Here is a 19,653-nt window from a genome sequence, read left to right as displayed (position 1 = left end):
TGTATAAGCCAAAAAGTGATTTAATGGAAGGATCAGAGAGTCAAAACCAGACGTGAGGGAATCATTGGAAGAAAGCGCATCCTAAAGTTGATGGATGGGTCTGCAGGAGGGTGGAGAATCCCCCGGGTGAGACGGTGAAGCGTCCGGAGCATATGAGGATTTGCCGCATAAAAACTGAGCGCAGGGACTTTCTTGGGGGTCCAGTGGTTAAGAATCCACCTGCCGGTGCAAGGGTCAGGGGTTCGAGCCCTTGTCGGGAACTAAGATAGTGCACGGCGTGGGGAGTGGCAAGTGAGAACAAGTGCTAGGTAGGTATCAATCCAATTTTGTAAAACTAAAGGCCTGGCAGGATACACGAGCAAACGTGAATAGTTCCTGCAGGGCGGCTTAGGAGTCAGTGTGATTTTTCCTGGATTCTATATTTTCCAAGATTTCTTCATTGAATATATATTGCTTATGTAATTCAGAGGAAATAAAAAGCAGATGTAGTGGTCTGGAAACATGAGAGTCAAACCAAAGAAGTAATTAAAAAGGATCATTCCCAGACCCAGGGAAATGGAGAGGGACCCTGGGCACCCAGGCTGAGCCGGGGTAGACAGACGTGCCACAGGGACTGGGCTTCCTGCGGTCTCCACCCTGCAGCCAGTCTCGGCTCGCTCACCCAGAAACACGCGGGAAAACTCACACACCAACGAGAAACTCACATGCCGGTGTGGGCACACAGACACACACACACACATACATGCACACACTCCTGAACTTCCTTTTTCTTAAGATGACAGGAAGCCGGAAATACCGTTAACACAGGCAACCACACCCAGAGCATCTCTGCATGTTTCTGTGGGGATTGGGCTTGTTTCTTTTCTTTCTTTTTTTTTTTTTTTTAAATTAATTTTCACTGGAGTATATCTGCTTTACAATGTTGTGTTTCTAAAAGTGATTTAGCTATATGTATGAACAGACGGTCGGGCGCCATGGAAGGCAAGAGGGATGGAAGTGACTGCATGGTTGCTGGCCTTTGTGCTGGGAGCTGTGTGGAGCACCAGCTCCTTGAAGCTTCACAGCAACTGGGTTAGGTGATGAGAACCCCATTTTTCGTTAAGAGAATTAGTGTTCAAATACTTAATTTTCTAAAGGTTGGATAGTTTAAATGCCCCTACAGGAATCTGGACACAGGCTATCTGAGTCAGTCGCTAAGTCGTGTCTGACCCTGGGATCCCATGGACTCTAGCCTGCCACTCTCCTCTGTCCATGGAGTTCTCCAGGCAAGAACACTGGAGTGGGTTGCCATTTCCTTCTCCAGGGGATCTTCCCGCCCCATGAACTGAACCCAGGTCTCCTGCGTTGCAGGCAGATCCTTTGCTGTCTGAGCCATGGACAGCTACCCACTCCAGTATCCTTGGGGCTTCCCCGGTGACTCAGCTGGGAAAGACTCCGGCCACTCTTCAGCAGAAGCTGAACTTCCTGGGAATGACTAAGACCCACTAGGGGTGGATTCAGGCACCCATCTGGTTCTAGAATCAACCTGATCTTGTTGGGTGACAAAGAACTGTCTCTGTTCCTCACAAGCCAAACGCAATGGCACCTCCAGGATCACTCCCAGCCTGGAACAGAATCCCCAAAAAAGGAGGAGGAGGAGTGTGGGGAGCAAGACAGGGAAGGGGAGAGGAGGGAGAGAAAGGGGAGCAAGGAGAAGGAGAAATAAGAGAAAGAAAATGGGACTAACTGGATCCTTAGAGAAGAGGCAAAAAAAAAAAAAAAAATCACTCTGGGACTTCCCTGGAAATCCAGCAGTTAAGAATCTGCCTTCCAAAGCAGGGGACACAGGTTTGACTCCTGGTCAGGGAGTGACCCACATGCCTTGGGGAAATGAAGTTCACAGGCTGCAACTAGAGAACCTGAGCGCTCTAAAGCCCGTGCTCTGCACCATGAAAAAGCCCCCAAGCCACATCGAGAGACATCCCCACGTGCAGCGCCCTGGAGGAAGCCCACGAGCTACAGCGAAGACCCAGGGCAGCCAAGACACTAAGAAGGCAAATTCAATTTTAAAATCCCTGCTACTACCCACCTTCTGGATCTCCGGTAACCCTCTCTTACACATGCAATGAAATCATTAACCCCTAGAGACACAGATCTCTCTGAGAAAATAAAATCATTTCTACCACTTCGTGTAGACTTCAACTGGCTTCTGAAGGGATCAACTGTTCTCATTGACCCAAAAAGTCAGCCTCTGCCTTTGACAATATATACTTTTTAGAGTAAATCCTCTCTCTTTTCTCTAAGTTATCATTTCTTTCTCCAATATTTCTTTTCCCCAAATTAAGAACAGAGAGTCTCTGCCAGACAAGGTACCCTTCAGAAATATCCCTCCAGATGGACTCATCTGAATAAGAAATCACGGAGGGACATCCAAATTAGTTAAGAGGATAATCACCTTGGCTTTGGATTTGCGACCTTTTCTGACTCGCTGGTTTAGAGGATGCTGCGATTTCTTTGGGGATCTGGCTTTTGCACTGGAGCTCACTGCCTTTTCCATGTGACGAGAGGCATCAAGTGTCTCCATGTTCCCCTTGTCCTTACTGTAACCTCAGTGAATACATAGAAGAGGAAAAAGAAATTGAGGTCCCTCCTGGCAACAGACTCAGCAAGTAGTTGCGAAGGAACTGGGGTTGTGAAAACGAAACCTTTAATGTACATGCCAGTCCAGAAGTCTGCTTTCCGTTAACCCATATTTAACTTTCTTTAGTAAATCTGGGTTCTCGAAAGCCATGGTAGGTTACAGACAGAGCTAAGGGAAATGTTTCTGAGAGTTTCATTGCCAGATCTAATGCAAGTAATCTCAGGCAGAATAGTTGGAAGGTCTTTGGACTCCTGTGGGCTTTTCAACACTGGAAGCTGAGGGTCAACGGGGAGAATTTGAAAGCAGGGACCCAGATCTGCAAGTCAGTCTTGAGACCAAGCTGTTCTCATGAGTCCTTCCACTGCACATTACAGGTGGACAGGTCACCCGCGTTACTAACATCCTGCATTAGGTGAGGCTTACTGTTCATCACAGCAGCCCCAGGACCGGCCTGCTGGGGATGGAACCCACGCCTCCTTGCAGAGGAAGCTCAGAGTCTTAAAACTGGATCACCAGGGAAGTCCCCACCTATAATATTCTTACCAGGCGGAACAGCGTCTATCATGTAGTAACAGATACTTGCTGAATGAATTGCTGACATTATCAAAGACGCTTAACTACTTTTTACACATCATTGCATTTCAATTACAAACTTGCAATTACCTTACAGGGCATTGGGTCTTACTCTCCTCATTTCACAGATAAGAAGATGAGCCTCAGAAAGGTTAAACAGATTGCCCAACCTAGAAAAAGAGCTGTTTGTTTCTAAAACTCCTGTAACAACACACCATCAACTTATCTCACCCTTAGTCTTGAAATCATTTATTAAGGAACTATTTATAACCGTCCTAACGGCAACAAACCAGTTACCTCCAGTTATTCTAAATCAGCCTTTCAAGAAAATTAAGCATTCCTGTGCTTATTCACGCGCTTAGGCAAGAGATCGGTCAGTGTCTACTGCTATGTGCCAAAGACATCACCAGGTTCTGGGAAAACGGACCAAGAAGACCTGAGTTCCTGTGCTTAGAGATCTGGAGAGACCCACACAAAAGTGGAAAACTACAACACAGAAGGCAGAGAGGTACGGGGTGTTAGGGGATCTGAACCCTGCTTCCCTCGAAAATGGCAGACACGTGAGAAGAATTAAGAAGCACAGGATGGGACTTCCCTGGCAGTCCAGTGGCTAAGACTCTCTGCTCCCGACGCAGGAGGCGCAGGTTTGATCCCTGGTCAGGAAGCTAAGGTCCTGCCTGCTGCACGGTGTGGCCAATTTTTTTTTTTTTTTTTTTAATAAAAAAGAAGCCCCAGGCTGAAAACACTGCTGGATTCTCATGCACTAAGACGGTCACAGGACAATGTCCACGTTCACCTGCTAGACTCATTTCCAGTTTTGGTAAATTGCCCGTCATCCTTCTCCTGGTTTAAAAGCTCTGTGGGCTTTCACTCTAAAGGGTTACAGACTCTGTGCTAACATGCTTTGTTTCCAGGCATTTCATTTGCTAATCCTCTCATCATTTATTGCTGTTTTTCTCTGTATATCCATTACATTCATTGTAAATCATGGAGCCAAAAATTAGAATCAGCCCCCGCTAAAAAACACTGGAGCAATGATACATATCACATAAAAGAGAAGCCCTCCTGTGAGTCTACTCCTGTTTATATATCCCAGGGTGTGGGGGGTCGATTTCTATGTGTGCAAGCAATTCTTGAATGACATGTCATATTCTTGATGTCCGATCAAGTCCCTTAAATGACACTGACTGCAATCTTTCCATTTCCTCTTTTCCTTTTAGTCACCCTCCTCCAATCCAACCGGAGCTTTCGGATTTTCCATCTTTAGAAGTGTCCACGTGTTATAGCTTTTAGGCTCACTTCTAAGCAAAGTAGTAGTTTAGGAGAAGAAACTAGCAAAAGAAAACACGCACATGAATAAGTCGCAGATTCTAATTAAACAACTCACTAACTCCGGTGTAGTTTTATTTTTATTGACAGTAAAAACCAAGAAACACTTGTCTGTTTATTACGATGCACGCCCTACCTGTGCGGCCCTGACTTGCGCATTTATGGTCGTTGCAGTTATAAAACAAGAAAACAGCTATGGGAGTCCACATTTTTAAAAGATTGTGAAGCAGTTTTGAAAAATAATTGAAATATCACTATTACAGCTATCACCAAAATAATTCAGATGTTTCCATAGCTGCAACAAAAGTACGCTGCTGTTCAACTGGTTGTCTGGAAATACAGAAATGCATTTCTAGTCAACTGTTTTCTGTGGGTTAAGTGTCATATCTTTTTGTCTTTTCGTACTGTACCACAGAAAATGGTTGAATAGAAAGAGATCAAATCAGTCAATCCTAAAGAAAATCAACCCTGAATATTCACTGGAAGGACTGATGCTGAAGCTGAAGCTCCAATACTTTGGCCACCTGATGGGAAGCGCCGACTCATTGGAAAAGATCTGGTGTTGGGAATGACTGAAGGCAGGAGGAGAAGGGGACGACAGAGGATGAGATGGTTGGATGGCATGACCTACTCGATGGATATGAGTTTGAGCAAGCTCCAGGAGACAGTGAAGGACAGGGAGGCCTGGTTGCTGCAATCCATGGGGTCGCAAAGAGTTGGACACAGCTGAGCAACTGAACAACACCATTTTCTGTGGGTTCACCTGTGATTTGCAACTGAAGCTCAAACTCTTTTACTGAAAGAAAGAAAGAAAGGGTGTAAGGAGGGAGGGAGGAAAGGAAGGAAGGCAGAGAAGAAAAAACTGTAATAGAAGCCCTTTGTAATATTACTGCTCTTGCACTTCACTCTGGTGCCGTACCTACACACACATGCTATCTGCTATAGCACATAGATCATAGCTCAATTTTCTAGGTCCCAGATATCTTTCTAAGTGCTTTTCAAACATCAAATCATTGTATCTTCATAACTCAGCTGCTTTATAGTTGAGGAATTGAAGGTACGGAGAAGTTAACTAACTTTCCCAAGGATGCGCAGCGTGTAAGTGGTGGGACTGGGTTCAAAAGCAGCACCGCCCAAAACAAATGCAATACGAGCCACGTCTGTAATTCTAAGCTTTCAAGCAGTCACATCAAAAGTGGTAGAGAGCCATTAAATGAATTCTCACACATTGTATTTCACCCAAAATATTGGATTGGCCAGAAAGTTTGTGTTTTATGAACTCTTTTGGCCAACCTAATATCATTTCAACATGCAGCTAATTTTAAAAAGAGATATTTTCCCATTCTTTTGTGCACACCACAAAGTCCAGTAGGCATTTGCATATATAGGGTATCTCCGTGTGAACCAGCCAGTCACACACGTGATCTCTGTGCATGAGTATAGCAAGTGGCAACTATTTTGTGCAAGACAGTTCTAGAGTTTGGGCATTTTGTTTTTCTTTTGATGTTTGACATTAATCAATAGCAGTGTCAAACGATGAATCTTGGAAAATGCAGAACATTTCCATTGGGTTAGTGGAATTAACTTATATGTATATACATCAGTTCTAGATAACAATACAAGTACTTAATGTCTGTCTGGACTTCAGAAGCTGCCTCGTGCCCACAGCTGAGTTGTAAGTACCGCCTACCGCTTACAAGAATAGGAACCTACCTCATGCAGATGTTCCCACCCTCCCCCACATGTGCTCAGCTCCACTGCACAGCATCAGGTGTCCTCCCTCCTCCGCCCCTCCCCCTCTCCACCCCTCCCCCTCTCCCCTCCCTGTCCTTCCCCTCCATCCCCTGCATCTGCCCATTTCCTTCTGCTGGGTGTGCAGCTCTTTCTGCCCCAGGCTCCTCTTCCAACGGACCCTTCTTTCTTTGTGTGTGTTCCCAATGCAGAAGGTCTTCTTAAAGCTCCAAAGTGGTTTTTCGTTGTTTAGTTGCTAAATCATATCTAACTCTGTGTTTGCATATACACAGATCAGCACACCAGGCTTCCCTTTCTCTGTCTCCTTGAGTTTGCGCAAACTCATTTCCATCGAGTCGGTGATGCCATTCAACCATCTCATCATCTGTTATACCTTCAGTCTTTCCCAGCATCGGGGTCTTTTCCGATAAAGTCACTTCTTTGCATCAGGTGGCCAAAGCATTGGAGTTTCAGCTTCAGCATCAGTCCTTCCAATGAATATTCAGGGTTGATTTCCTGTAGGATGGACTGGTTGGATCTCCTTGCAGCCAAGGGACTCTCAAGGGTTTTCTCCAGCACCACAGTTCAAAAGCATCAAATCTTTGGCACTCAGCCTTCTTTATGGTCCAGCTCTCACATCCATACCTGACTACTGGAAAAACCATAGCTTCAACTATACAGACCTTTGTTGGCAAAGTGATGTCTCTGCTTTTTAATATGCTATCTCGGTTTGTCATAGCTTTGCTTCCAAGGAGGAAGCATCTTTTAATTTCATGGCTGCAGTCATGATCCGCAGTGACTTCGGAGCCCAAGAAAATAAAGTCTGTCACTATTTCCACTTTTTCCCCATCTATTTCCCATGAAGTGACAGGAAGTCCTCTGCTTGATGCTGTTTTCCATCTGCTGAGATCAGGTGCTTCTCTGGTCAAGAGGACACAGCATCTGGGAGCCCAGCGTCTGGGAGCGTTCCAGGACCCGGACGGCACGTGGGGGGAGGACCTATTCAGGGGGAACGGCCATGCCCGGTAACACTTCCTGTATGACTGCCACTGGGCACTTTTTTTAAAGCCATTTTAAAACATTGAGGTTTAATAATGTTAACCTTTATTTTAACATGATTGCTTGGCTTGAACTCCTATGGATTCCCATAAAATACAAGTTTGGCTTTGTCAGAGTTTCTTCTAGTAATAATTCCATTGTAAAAGGATTACCCCTGTGCACTTTATCCCCGATGGTTTGCCTGCTTCTACTGATGTTCCTGAACATTCTTCAGGATCACCAGTGGGTAGCTATGTGGGCATTCCTCACTTCCCTCTCCCATATGGAACTGGATCAAAGGAGCTCTTGCTGCTGCTGCTAAGTCACTTCAGTCGTATCTGATTCTGTGTGACCCCATAGACGGCAGCCCACCAGGCTCCTCCATTCATGGGATTCTCCAGGCAAGAATACTGGAGTGGGCTGCCATTTCCTTCTCTAATGCATGAAAGTGAAAAGTGAAAGTGAAGTCGCTCAGTCGAGTCTGACTCTTCACCACCCCATTGACTGCAGCCCCCCAGGCTCCTCCATTCATGAGATTTTCCAGGCAAGAGTACTGGAGTGGGGTGCCATTGCCTTCTCCAAAATGGGACACTATGTGGCCCTAAAAATTATTGATCGTGAACCTTGGTACATAACATCCCCCTCTTGATCAACATTTGGTGTTCTCAGGCAGTCCTAAAAGATAAAAACACTCATCCAAGAGCAGCGCAGTGGGGAAAGAGGAAGCCCACCCCCATTTGCCTCCCTGTGGAGAGTTCCTGGTGGGAGGTCGTGGGCAAATGACGGTGGGAAGTCTCAGCTCTCTACACAAGCTGGGGACACCCTCATCCCCCCAATCTTGTGATGTCCTAAGTCACCCAGGGGCAATTTCTGCCCAACAGAGACAACAGGGTCCCCAAGTATGGCCTCATCGGTTCCTTAACAACGGATTCCAGCCTGGGGAGGGGGAGTGTTATTGTTGTTTAGTTGCTAAACCAAGTCCGGCTCTGTACGGCCCCAGGGACTGTAGCCTGCTAGGCTCCTCTGTCCATGAGATTTCCCAGGCAAGAATACTGGAGTAGGTTGCCAGTTCCTCCTCCAAGGGATGTTCCTGAACCAGGGATCGAACCTGCATTGGCAGGCACATTCTTTGCCATGGAGCCATCCGTGAACCCTTAGCCCAGGGGAGGCTCAACTCCATTTTGACTGAAGGAACCGCCTCCGAGGCTCTGCATCTTCAGAGTCTGTCTCAAGCTCCTTCGCTGCTTCTTGAGAGGGAGGCAGGAGGCGTAGGGAGAAGACAGGTCCAGTGGCTGTCAACGATGAATGTCTACAAAATTTCATCTACCATGCCCACCTCCAACCACCTCGTGCTGAAGCAGGAGGGCAGGGCACAGGGCACACAAAGAATGACGTAGCTCAAGGGCACAGCACAAACTGGTTAGAACCAAATGGGCCCAAGACGGCAGACAAGTCAATGTGACTGACCTTGGTCTTCAGTATACACTCATTATAACACAGAGCAAGCTAAATGACACACTCAGAGCTGTCTTGACAGTTCCCCGTTGGAACATTAAAGACCAAGCGGTCAGCAGCCTAACCCTGGAAATCCCTGCCCCTTCCCCTGAAATAGGTGGACTAATCCTCCCACTCATTAGCCTATGAAATCACCCAGCCCATAGTAGCTAACCACACCACATTTCGAGGCTGCCCTCACCCTCTGTGATGGCCCCACACTCTGTCTTTCTGAATAAATCCACTGCTTACCTATCACTTTGTCTCTCACTGAATTCTTTCTGTGATGAGACATCAAGAACCTGAGCTTCATTTGGTCCTGTAACCAGGTCTGTGATCTCAGTTGGAAGACCAAGGGTTTTGGCTGGGTTCAAATCCCGACCCTGTGGGTTCATGTCCTAATCTGAGATAAACGGTTTCAGTCCTGTGTACAAACAATCCAACTTGTCTGCAGAATAGCCAGTCTTTCCCATGCAAATTTATGCATGTTTTATTCCTAAACCTCTACGTGTAAGACAACAAATTAGGTAGAAAGAACAGGAAAAGTTGGAGTCAGTGTCAAATCCTGATCCTCACCTGACCTTTAAGGAGTCAGATAACGAGGACCAGCCACCTGAGTTCCCTGTCTCTCAGTTTCTACATCCATAAAATGGGCAGAGTAGTGTGTGCCCTGTTGACATGGGCATGGTAAGATTCAAAGAAGACAATACAAACGTCACATGATTGTGGGTCTCCTTCTGCTGCAGAGACCAGTGCACTTGCCAGTAGTGAGAGAGGAGGGAAGGGGGCAGGTCACAGCCTTTAAAAGAATGAGATAGCCTGAGGACGTGACATAAAGTGACGTGAACCAAGCAGGTCCAAGACAGTGGGCAGTCGACCTCCGCTGAACCTGAAGCCTCAGTATACATTCATTGTAACACGTCAGCTGGCTAACTGATACACCCACCAGCACCATGACCATTATGAGACCAGCCATCAAAGATCAGAAAGTGGGTGGTGGCCCAGTTCCTGGAAATCCTTGCCCCTTCCCTAAAGTAACTGAAATAATCCTCCCACTCACTAGCCTATGAAATTACTCAGTGCATGAAAACTAACTGTGCCATATTTCAAGGACTATTCTTGTGTTCTGAGATGGACTATATATACTTTGTCTCCAAATAAATCCTGTTCTTACCTATCACTTTGTCTCTCACTGAATTCTTTCTGTGATGAAACATCAAGAACCTGGGTTTCGTTATGTCCTCGAAACCAGATGTGTAACCTCAGTTAAAAGACCAGTTTAAAAAGATTTGGGTTCAAATCCCAAATCTTGTCACATGGTTACATGGCTTCAGCAGCACCATGAAGTTTATGGTGATCAAGTCAACTAGTTTGTATCACAAAATGTACGATGGAGGACTGATTGATTTTTCAAAACCTATAACCTCTAGACTGATTTCAGATCAGTTCAGTTTAGTTCAGTCACTCAGTCGTGTCCAAGTCTTTGTCACTCCATGAATTGCATCCTGCCAGGCCTCCCTGTCCATCACCAACTCCCGGAGTTCACTCAAACCCACGTCCATTGAGTCAGTGATGCCATCCAGCCATCTCATCTTTTGTCGTCCACTTTTCCTCCTGCCCCCAATCCCTCCTAGCATCAGAGTCTTTTCCAATGAGTCAACTCTTTGGACGAGGTGGCTAAAGTACTGGAGTTTCAGCTTTAGCATCATTCCTTGCAAAGAACACCCAGGGCTGATCTCCTTTAGAATGGACTGGTTGGATCCCCTTGCAGCCCATGGGACTCTCAAGAGTCTTCTCCAACACCACAGTTCAAAAGCTTTAATTCTTCAGTGCTCAACTTTCTTCACAGTCCAACTATCACATCCATACATGACTACTGGAAAACCATAGCCTTGACTAGATGGACCTTTGTTGGCAAAGTAATGTCTCTGCTTTTGAATATGCTATCTAGGTTGGTCATAACTTTCCTTCCAAGGAGTAAGCCTCTTTTAATTTCATGGCTGCAATTACCATCTGCAGTGATTTTGGAGCCCCCAAAAATAAAGTCTGATACTGTTTCCACTGTTTCCCCATCAATTTTCCATGTAGTGATGGGACCAGATGCCATGATCTTCATTTTCTGAATGTTGAGCTTTAAGCCAACTTTTTCACTCTCCTCTTTCACTTTCATCAAGAGGCTTTTAGTTCCTCTTCACTTTCTGCCATAAGGGTGGTGTCATCTGCATATCTGAGTATGTCAAATAAAAAACGCATTTATAGAATTTACTTTCCTTTGATAAAGAGGTACCTCTGGAAGATGAAGGGTGAAGTCTCAACACGAGTCTATTATATTGACGTTAAAATCTATCTCTGAGTGAATTTCTCCTCCATTATTTTGTTTAACCTTCACAAAACCAAGCATGTCTAATGGTATATGTTATGGTTATAGATTAATACTAAGATAGAGTAGAGCCAATGTTTCAGCCAATTAGAAAGTCCCCAGTTGTCTAATCCACCCCACTCACCATTAAGCATTTGATATTTGTCTGAAAGCCGGAAAAACTGGAAAACCCAGATCTTCTTGTTACTGAAAGAGCATGTGGGATCAGGCTGCTCACTGCTCAAAAGCCAATAAACAGGCCAGGCTGGTGGAAAGGAAAGTCTACTTTCTTTCAGATGCTAGCAACTGGGCGGGCGTGCGGGCAGGTCACAGAAACCTGTCCAAAGGCCACTCCCCTTCCACCTGAGACCATGGGGCAAGAGCTCTCATAGAGAGAAAGCAGGGGAGGGGGGCGTGCGCGGGGAAGGGGGGATACGCAGAAAGAGCGTAGCCATCTCTCACAGCCATCTTCAATTGGCCTTCAGTGGTCTGACCAGCATCGTCTTGTTTGTTTTAAGTACAGTTAATCTTCACTTCCAGGGTGCACTTATTCCCGCTTCTTTGCAGTCGATTCTTGGAATTGTGGCAGCTCGTGTCCCGGCTACAGTCTGATCATCGTGTGGTTAACTTCTCCACCTGGGGTTTTAGTGTCTATAAGGCAGCTCACAGGATATGGCTCAGAATATTATCTACAGCCCTTGAGAGAGAGCTAACAGTCCTCGACTATGCTTAACGCCTACATTACTATTGTTTAGTCTCCTGACTGTTTTCCTCTGTCTCAGCATTTCTCACTTCTCTGATTAAACTTAGTCTTTGACTAAAGCTTCCCGCAGGCGTAAGGCAGGCAGCGGGCATGGTGCGGGGGCCTGGACTGTAGGGTCCTGCTCCATTTAACTCCCTCCTTTCATTCTTTCCTTCAGTCTAGGTCAGTGTTTCCCAAACTTTGAATTCAAGGAATTACGATGCACTGTCTTGTTTTGTTATCGTTACCGTTTTATTTTGTCTTGTGTGTGTGTGACTTTTGGTCCCACAGTGCACCATGGAGGATCTTAGCTCCCTGACAAAAGATCAAACCCACGCCCCCTGCCCTGGGAGCAGAGTTTTAACCACCAGGGAACCCACACAGTCGCTTTGTTGCTTTTGTTTCTCCTAAGCAAATTCAAGTAAATCAAACTTTACAGAACTTCAAAGGTGTTCATTCCTGTGTCTTGGCATGGGCGAGCCATAGACTTCAGGACCTAAAATGGCTTTAGAAACTGCAGATCGACCCCAGGACCCCCAGTAAGACCACCTGCTCTTGCCACTGCTGTTTCCTTCAGCTAAGCACTCCAACAGCTGAAACTGATAACTACAGTTACCAGGAACTGCCTCTATGCCAGTCATGACAATAGGCATCTTTTGTTGATTATCTCTGATCCATACCACAGAAAAAGATGGGTGTAACTATCACTATTTACAGAAGAAAAAACAGAGGTTTCAGCCAAGGAGAGCAACACCCTGAGGTCCCTTGGCTAGAGAGCAATGTGGTCAAAACTCAAGCCTGAGGTGTATCCCATGCAAATAGCTCTTTGTACTAGGATGTACCACAGTCGTGATGCCCAGTTCAGAATTCTGCTAGATAGACTTGCTGTGATAACCCAGGCCATGTAAAAGGCCATGTAAATACACATTATTTTTGATATGATCTCTGCTTTATCCAAAGGCTAAAAACAGTAACACTCAGGAAGCAGGCAGTGCTCACTCTTGATCTAATTTAGTTTTCAAGATATACTCACGACACAGGAACTGATTTATCTACGATGTTTCATGGATGAGGCTGAGTAACGTGCCCAAGATCACCCACCTTATCAGGGACAAGGGTGTAGCCCCAGTGTCTTGGGCTTTGGTTACCATTATGGAGCCAGCCTATACCCTAGGAAGCTAGGGCCCAGCTGCCAGGGGATCAGGCTTTGGGAGAAATGGCATCTGAAATACAGAAGTCTAATGATCATCTGGTTTCTGTTGTTCAAGGGTACTGACTTTCAGTTGCAAATTTGTTCAAAGAGATTCTGAAGCAAAAAGCATGAAGCATATCATTGTACAAAGAACTTCCCTGAAATCTACCCTTGGTATACACTTCAAATATTGAGGGCTAGGAAATAAAGTGTCTTGCTGATATAACAGCTGTGGAGCGAGCTAAACCTCTCTTTGAAAGGACTTGGATAGCAACACTGATGAGCTTGAGAAAACTCTGGGAGACAGAAAGGAACAGGGAAGCCTGGTGTGCTGCCGTCCATGGGGTCGCAAAGAGTCAGACACGACTTAGCAACTGAGCAACAACAGCAATCTCATCTTGAGGCTTCCCAGGTGGCTCAGGGCTAAGGAATCTGCCTGCCAGAGCTGGAGACGAAGGAGACTCAGGTTCAGTCCCGGGCTCAGGAAGATCCCCTGGAGGAGAAGATGGCAATCCTCTCCAGCACTCCTGCCTGGATGGATGAGGAGGCTGGTAGGCTACAGTCCACGGGGACACAAGTGAGCAACTGAGCATGCGTGCGTCTCATCTTGAAGATTATGACTTTGGAGGAACTAAACTAATTGGAAAGAATCAAAGTATGTGAAATTCCTTAAGAATTTATTGACTTAAATAATTTCACCTATGTTACACCTTAAAAAAAAAACTTTATATTTAGTGCAGGGAAAAGGAAGTATCTTGCTTTTCTTTCATCCCCTCTCTGGATTCCTGTTTAAGCCCTTTTACCTTATCCCTAAATTGTCCGATAGTGAGAATTCTCAGTAGCACAGTTCACCAATGTATTGTAGCTAATCCAAACCCTAACTTTCCTCTTTTCTTTTTAAATGATTTACTACTCTTATCGCTATTCTATTTGCATTTTTATTTTTTGGTCACAAGGCACATGGGATCTTAGTTCCTTGGCCAGGGAGGGAACCTACACTCCCCTCACTGGAAGGCGGAGCCTGGACTACAGGGAAGTTCCCAAACCCTAATTTCTCATAATTAGAAATCGATAGAGGCTCTAACAGAAAATTAGACAGAAAGAAAGGAGTTTTTATTATGTTAGAATAAGTCACAAAATGAAGCACTTTTTCTAAATCACTATGCCGCAGACAGTTCCTTTTAGCCATTGGAATTCGTCTTGAAAACAAAGTTTCTACTTGAAATAATAAATTTGATGAAAAAAATGAATGAAGTAGGACCTGTCAGGGTAGAGAAGTGAGTTCTCTTGGGCAGACAGAAAATCATACGGACGTGAGCTGTGAGGCTGATGAGATAACAGGAAAACATAAGGTTTCAAACACTTTTTATTTAATTATATTTTTCAAATGTGCCATTAACTTGTGCTAGGCACTTTTCTAAGTGCTTTATAAATATTAGCTAGTTGACTCTCACAGCACCCCTGTTAGGTAGGTACTGGTTTTAGCCCTCCTTCTCCAGGGTGCAGTGAAGGAAGGGCTGAGCTGGGACCCAGACTAAGCTCTCTGCTCCCCAGTCTGCTCTTACCCAGCTCTGTGTTGTATTCCTGTGGCCATGCATCCTAGGGTAACCAGATAACTAGACAGCAGATAACTAGATAACTAGACAGCAAGGACATGGAAACTAAGACATATCCACCTAATACCTCAGCCAACAGTTTTGGAAAACACTGTACCTTCAGTCGTGTCCAACACTTTGTGACCCTATGAACTGTAGCCCACCAGGCTCCTCTGTCTATGCGATTTTCCAGGCAAGAATATTGGAGTGGGTTGTTGCTGCCTCCTCCAGGAGGTCTCCCTGACCCAGGGATTGAACTCATATCTCTGAAGTCTCCTGTATGGGCATGCAGGTTCTTTACCACTGGTGTCTTCTGGGAAGCATCAAAAAATAGAAAACTACTTGACTGGGAATCGAACCTAGGTCGTGGTGGTGAAAGCACTGAATCCTAGCCACTAGACCACCAGGGAATGTGCATACCGTACCGAGTCTAGACTACATCTAGCTGAATATCCTCTCAAGGAATAAACCCTGCTAACGCAAGTTTGTGCGCCCAACCCACAGTGAAGCTGAACAAACCGAAATGTCAGAGTTTGGAACAGAGAAACGGTTAATGTGGGGCCACGCAAGGAGATGAGTGGCCATGCCCTAAAAATCCCCAAACTCCCCAAGCACTGAAAAAAAAAAAAATTACTTCTTTTTGGCTGTGCTGGTTCTTCGTTGCCGCACACAGGCTTTCTCTAGTTACGGCGAGTGGGGGCTACTCCTCCTTTGGACGAGCAGGCTTCTCACTGCGGTGGCTTCTCTTGTTGTGGACCGCAGCTCTGGAGCAAGGGCTTCAGGAGGTGTGGCTCATGGGCTGAGTTGCCAGTGGATTCTAGGGCAAAGCACTGCAGTCAGAGGGAAAGGGGAAGACAAGAGGTCAGAGGCAGCAGGTGACCTCCCAGATAAGAAGGCCAGAATAGCTTGAAGGGCATCCACGGCGGACGCCTCCAGATGCCTTGGTAGAGGACCTGATGTTTACCCTAATCGGCTGGGCAATCACCAGGAGGCCCTCAACAGAGGAATGACATCGTTCTGGCTGTTTTAATAGGATAACTCTCGCTGCTGTACTGAAAACAGATTTAAGTAGAGCCAAAACAGGAAGAGAAGGGCAGTCAGTAGGGACTTCCTGGTTGGTCCAGGGATTAAGAATCCTCCTTGCAATTTAAAGGATGCAGGTTCATTCTCTGGGTGGGGAGCTAAGATCCCACATGCCAGGGAACAGCGAAGCTCATGTGCCATAACTGCTGAGTGTGCACACCATGGCTAGAGAGACTGTGCACTGCAGCCATCCCACGCGCCACAGCTAAGACCCGACACAGCCAAAGAAACGAATAAGACGCTGTTTAAAATAAAGAAGAGCAGTTCATAGAATAAGGCCAATCCACTACTCAAGCGGTGATGGTGGTTTTTACCAGGGTGGTATTAAGGAGCTGCTGAGAAATCACATTCTGAATTTATTTTGGAAAAAAGAAAAAAAAGTCAACGGCTTTGCTGAAGAACTTGATCTGGGTAAAGAAAGAAAGACTGACTCTGTCTTGATGAAATATGTGAGCGGAACAACCATCTTCTTCAACGAGGGGAAATATAGGAGAAGCAGGTTCACCAGGGTCCAGGAGCTCAGATTAGGACTTGCAAAAGGCAAGATGCCTTTTAGACAGCCAAGTGACTGTGTTGCTGCTGGTGCAAAGTACAGATTTCGTCTGTGAGTCATCAGCATGTAGATGGCATTTAGACCTGTGAGCCAGAATGAAATCATCCTGGGAGGGAATATAGACTAAAAAAGGAAATGGTCCAAAACCTGAAACTTGGGAAACTCCAAAACTTGTAAGAAAATGGGAGGAACCAGAGAAATAGACAGAAAGGGAGAAGCCAGAGACGTGAAAGGATTTGGGGTGTCCTTCCAGTAGAGGGTGGCTTTCAAGGGATTCAGCCAGGAGGGATGGCCAGAGATGGCCACACCTCCTTCAAAGCAGCCTGGGGTGTTGGGGGCTGGCTCCTCCGTCCTTCTGAACAGACACACACTTCAGGGACAGCAGTGAGCCGGCAGAACAGGGAGCCGAGGGGACGGTCGAGGACTATGCGACAATCTCAGGTCAAGTTCCTTGGACTAGAGCCATCAGATTGTCTACAGAACGTGCCCCTGAGATGGCAGCTTCACGGGGGATGGGGAAGCCATTAAATACTGTGAAGACACACAAAGACCAGAGGTGAGAGCTCTGCAAGCTTCTCACAGGAAATGGGGCTATTTGCTGTACTTCAGCTGAAAAGTGTCAATGTGAAAAAAGTGTATATATACAGAGAGGGAATTAAAAGTATATATATAGAGAGAGAGAGAGAGAAGGTCAAAAAGGGCAAGGGAAGCTTGACAAGTGTCCTCTGACAGGTCAGTGCAAAGTCTTACAAGGTGGAGAAGGGATCACTGGGGTCTTGGAAGATCAACAAGTTTGGTTCCTTCAAGCTGACATTGGAAATGGGCTTCACAGGCCTTGTTTTCCAGGCAAATATAAGAAAGCTCCTCCAGGCAAAAGGAAGCGCCTTTTTCTCTTTTAATTGGAGGATAATTGCTTCACAGCGTGGTCTTGGTTTCTGCTGTCACTTCTGTCGCTCGGTCGAGTCCGGCTCTTTGTGACCCCGTGGTGTGCAGCACGCCAGGCTTCCCTGTCCATCACCAACTCGTGGAGCTTGCTCAAACTCATGTCCATCGCGTCGGTTTCTGCTGTAGGACAACAGGAAATCAGCTGTAGGACAACAGGAAATCAGCCGTAAGTGTGCATATATCCCCTCCCTCGCGAGCCTCCCTCCCCGCCCCCTCCCCCACTCTCTAGGTCATCACAGAGCGCTGAGCTGAGCTCCTTGTGCCATGCAGTAGCCTCCCGGTAGCTATCCAGTTTACACAAGTGCCGTGCAGCGCTTAGGCACTCAGTCACGCCTGACTCTTCACAACCCCGTGGACTGTAGCCCGCCAGGCTCCTCTGTCCATGGGACTCTCCAGGAAAGAATACTGGAGTCAGTTGCCATGCCCTCCTCCTGGGGATCTTCCCGACCCAGGGATTGAACCCAGGTCTCCCGCATGGCAGGCGGATTCTTTACCAGCTGAGCCACCAGGGAAGCCCGATTTTGCACATGGGAGTGTAGATATCAGTGCTGCTTTCTCAATTCACCAGAAGGGAAAGGCTGAACAAAGACATGGAGCGATGTCTGCAGGGTGGAAGGGTTGATGAGCCGTGGGGTCAAAGAGGGAGAGGAAGAAGAGGGTCCGAGGAGGGGACAGGAGTCAGGAGGGCAGCTTCCCCGCCTGGCAACGGGCGCACAAAGAGAGGACGGCCAGCCTGGACCCAACCACGTTCCATGTGCCATTGCTCAGCCGTCATGAAGAAATGACGGGAATAATCATTCTGTGCTGCAGACCAAGCCTTAGCCTTTGGCCTAAAAATCGCAGTTCACAGTTTTGAAGCACCTAGAAGTTCCAGGCCTTCAGGGAACCAGAAATCCATCTATTTTTCACTATTGTTCAGACTCCAGGACTAAACCTACATGGGCAGAAGGAGGAAGGGTCACACAATTAGCAGAAATATGCAGGGGAGGGGATGGGACAGACAAGAAGAGGAAGTCTGAGCAAAAACGAAACTTCAAGCAAGAGAAACTACAAATTATAGACTAAACGCTTGCTAAACGTATAATTATAGCTATTTAAAACTTTCAGCGTTACGCTGCCCTCAATTTAAGTATGAGGAGAGCCAAGAGGCATTGACTCCAATCCTTCAACAGTGAGATACTTCCAAAAAGCACAGAGTTTCTCTGTAAGGTTTTGCTATGTTTTGGTAATTTTTTTCATTTTTCACTAATGAAAAAGAAATATGAAAGTATTTAGAAAAGAGAATCAAAGAACAAAGATCTAAGTCTATACTATGCCGATTCTTACACTTCCTTTTCACAAAGTTACAGTGAGTGATACGTGTTCTTTCTCTACCTCATCTGAGAATTCAAATCTCGCCTACTCTTTGGAATTTGTATATAAATACATAACTTAAATATTCAATTTATTGTTGAAAATAATAATAAATTAAAAAATTATATAATATACACAATAGCAATCAATAGTATCAGTAAATTGTGTGGCTTACATGGTTCCATGTAAAAATCATCAACATTAACACAGAAACCAAACATGGTTTGTGCCACTCAAAGAAAATTGTGTTATTTGGTTTAACTTCTAAATACAAAAGAAAAGGATAAAATAGAAATAGAATAAACAGGAAGATGAAAACAAATGATTCCAAATAAGTTGGACAGGAAAAATTCTAGGGGTTTCCCTGGCAGTCCAGGGCTAAGATTTCTCCTTCCAAAGCAGAGGATGCATGTCTGACCCCTGCTCAGGGAGCTATGATCCCACAGGCCTCCCAGCCATAAAACCAAGACAAGAACAACAGCAGCAATATTGTAGCAAATTCAATAAAAACGAAAAATGGTTCACATTTTAAAAAATCTTTAAAGATTTGTATTTGCCTAAAATAAGCATCTCTGAGGAGGAAGTTTCAGTAATCGAGACCTAAGTTAAGCCAAATGTCACTTTGCTTTGGTTTTTTTTCTAATTGATCACCTAGCATTTTATTTGATCCATATTTTAACTGTGTTTTATGCAGAGGGAAAAGCCAATTGATATTGCTTGTTTTCCCTGTCACCTTTTTCATGAGGAAAAGAGAAATATGGAAGGAAAGAGAGAGATTTCTGAGAAGAAAGATGATTTGGGTTGGGGAGAGGGAAGGACTTGGTTGACCTTGAGATCAGCTCAGTTCTTCCACTCAGGAGCCCCTGACCTCGGGGCTGCCCCTCAGGTTTTCTGAGACGCAGTTTCCTGAGACTGGTCTTGCTTATTTTATACACACTCTACCGTCTGTGCTGATGAAATCGGTATGTCATGTGACAACAATACCCATTCCCAGGGCTGCTGTGAGAATCTGATGGGTGAGTGTGCGGAAATACGCATCGTAGTCG

General features: G+C 45.7%; 1 protein-coding gene across 3 annotated transcripts in view; it reads left to right on the top strand.

Annotated features, from left to right (window-relative positions):
- Nucleotides 1-16,493: 16,493 nt before the first annotated feature.
- ATP6V1G3 (ATPase H+ transporting V1 subunit G3) overlaps nt 16,494-19,653 on the top strand; it is a 30,791-nt gene continuing 27,631 nt past the window's right edge. Inside the window, exons 1-2 of one of the 3 annotated variants that reach the window (XM_060396231.1) lie at nt 16,494-16,865; nt 17,142-17,420. The gene's annotated coding sequence lies outside the window, so the exon portion shown is untranslated. Of the gene's footprint in view, nt 17,421-19,653 lie in introns of all 3 variants that reach the window. The other 2 variants (XM_060396232.1, XM_004013931.6) reach the window with 2 other exon arrangements.

The sequence above is a fragment of the Ovis aries genome, chromosome 12, assembly GCF_016772045.2.
Source record: "Ovis aries strain OAR_USU_Benz2616 breed Rambouillet chromosome 12, ARS-UI_Ramb_v3.0, whole genome shotgun sequence".
Classification (NCBI taxonomy): domain Eukaryota; kingdom Metazoa; phylum Chordata; class Mammalia; order Artiodactyla; family Bovidae; genus Ovis; species Ovis aries.
This window is presented reverse-complemented; position numbering and strand designations above follow the sequence as displayed.